Genomic DNA, 2,777 nt, shown 5'->3' with positions numbered 1-2,777 from the left:
AAACCTTCCTATACATCCTTACATGACAAGAAAGGTCAATGAGGTCTTTAGGGTCATGTGCAAAAGTGTACTAGGCTCATTAATTACTGATCTTCCCCTTGTCACATGATCACTTCTCTGAAACAGTAACATCCTAACATTACCACTTTGAGCTGAGATTTCAACACATGAAATTTGTTGCTCAAGCCACAGCAGATGGTATAGCTATGCAATTGAATATTGCACATCAACACATGAATTTGGAAAGAATATAAACATTCAGACCAGAGCATAAACATAGGGTTTATTTTTTAAATTTTCTGTTAAATTCAGAAAAGTAGAAATTTAGAGAGGAGCCTAAAATGCCTTTGGTGGCAGTCCTTGCAAGATAAATTACATATTTTATTTTATTTTTTATTTTTTTGGATAATCATTCATTTTTTCCCCTTAACGTGATCTCCCAAAATCATCTCAAAATTCAATACGTCAGCTATGACATCTGTAAACCCTATTTTGATGTAAGGGCTAAGGGAATAATGTCATGTTTAACAACCTTTTGTTTTCTCTGCTTAACCCTATTTCGATATTGAGGCTAAGGGGCTAATGTCATGTTTAACAACCTTTAGTTTTCTCTGCTTATTTTCTACTCTTTGATCTCTCATTGCATTCCTTATCTTCCCTCTATTCACATCTCCTTTATTTCAAGTGCATATTATGTGCTAATGGATGTAAGAAATTTAGAGCACTTTAAGTTACTATCTATTTGGGCTTTTGAGGAGCTTTGTACACAGCAGTAGGGACTAGTGTAAACCTTTGTAGTTTACTGTTAAGAAACAAATTCTAAATTCTGTAAAAGACAACAGAGAGTGAAAGTATAGGAGGTATGGTGGGTAATCTTAATTCACAACTTGATTAGAATGAGAGATGCCTAAAAGTTAAGAAAGCACACTTCCAAGAAAATCGAGGAAGACTTTTCCAGAGATGAAAGGCCCACCCTGGATATATATAGAACCACCCTACAGGCTGGGATCCTGTGTGCAATAAATAGGTAAAAAGAGCTTTTTTTTTTTTTTTTTGCTTACTGTGAGCTATTGGACCATGCTCTCCAAAATCATGATCTGAAGTACATGTATCATGTTTTATATAGATCTCTCCATGAAAAGAGCCTGACACAAAAGGTAATTTGGGGTAAGAAAGAATGCGGAACCTAATAGCTTGACAACGAGCCTCTTCAGTAATAGGACAAGAAGGTAAATATGTGGGATTAGGCAGAGAAAGAAGGAAGATGTTCGCCTTTGCGTTCTCTCTCCCTCTCCCAACATGGCGGCCTCAGCAAAAAAGAATAAGAAGGGGAAGACCATCTCCCTAACAGACATTCTAGCTGTGGATGGGGGAACTGGTGGAGGAAGCACCTATGTCCCCAAACCAGTCAGCTGGGCTGATGAAACAGATGATCTGGAAGGAGATGTGTCAACAACTTGGCATCGTAATGATGATGATGTGTACAGGGCGCCTCCAATTGACCGTTCCATCCTTCCCTCTGATCCACAGGCTGCTCGGGAACCCAATATCGACCGGAGCCATCTTCCCAAGTCCCCACCCTACACTGCTTTCCTAGGGAATCTGCCCTATGATGTGACAGAAGACTCCATTAAGGATTTCTTTAGAGGATTAAATATCAGCGCTGTACGATTACCACGTGAACCCAGCAAATCCAGACAGGTTGAACGGTTTTGGCTATGCAGAATTTGAGGACCTGGATTCTCTGCTCAGTGCTGAGTCTCAATAAAGAGTCTCTAGGTAACAGGAGAATTCGAGTGGATGTTGCTGATCAAGCACAGGATAAAGACAGGGATGGCCGTTCTTTTGGTCAAGATAGAAATCGGGATTCTGACAAAACAGACACAGACTGGAGGGCCCGTCCTGCCACAGACAGCTTTGATGTCTACCCACCTAGAAGAGGCAATGATAGCTTTGGAGACAAGTATCGAGATCATTACGATTCAGACCTTTATCGGAATGGATATAGGGACAGATATTGGGACGGCTCACACAGAGACATGGACTGCTATGGGGCCTGGGATCGCTATGATGACCGAGGCAGCAGAGACTATGACCGATGCTATGACTCCAGGATAGGCAGTGGCAGAAGAGCATTTGGATGCAGGTACCGGAGGGATGATGACTACAGAGGAGGTGGGGACCGCTATGAAGACCAATATGGCAGACGAGATGATCGGTCATGGAGCTCCAGTGATGAATTCTCTTGGGATGATTATAGGCGTGATGACAGAGGTCCCCCCACCAAAGACCCAAACTGAATCTAAAGTCTCAGAGTGCTCCTAAGAAAGATGATTCCTCTGCTAGCACCTCCCAGTCCAGCCGAGTGGCTTCCATCTTTGGAGGGGCAAAGCCTGTTGACACAGCTGCTAGAGAACGAGAAGTAGAGGAGCGGCTATAGAAGGAGCAGCTTAGCTGGATGAGCCAAAACTAGACTGCCGTCCTGGGAGAGACACCCTAGTTGGCGAAGTGAAGAAACTCAGGAAAGAGAACGGTCGAGGACAGGAAGTGAGTCATCGCAGACTGGGGCCTCAGCCACATCTGGCAGAAATACACGAAGGAGAGAGAGTGAGAAGTCTCTAGAAAATGAAACCCTCAATAAAGAAGACTGTCACTCTCCAACCTCTAAGCCTCCTAAACCTGACCAGCCTCTAAAGGTAATGCCAGCCTCTCCACCAAAGGAGAATGCGTGGGTGAAGCGAAGCTCTAACCCTCCTGCTCGATCTCAGAGCTCAGAC

General features: G+C 43.4%; 1 pseudogene; it reads left to right on the top strand.

The window, feature by feature from the left end:
- The first annotated feature begins 1,284 nt into the window (after nucleotides 1–1,284).
- On the top strand, nucleotides 1,285–2,777 carry LOC116092870 (annotated as a pseudogene).

The sequence above is a fragment of the Mastomys coucha genome, chromosome X, assembly GCF_008632895.1.
Source record: "Mastomys coucha isolate ucsf_1 chromosome X, UCSF_Mcou_1, whole genome shotgun sequence".
NCBI classification, from domain to species: Eukaryota; Metazoa; Chordata; class Mammalia; order Rodentia; family Muridae; genus Mastomys; species Mastomys coucha.
The sequence above is the reverse complement of the archived record's forward strand: the minus strand, read 5'-3'. Positions and strand labels throughout refer to the sequence as shown.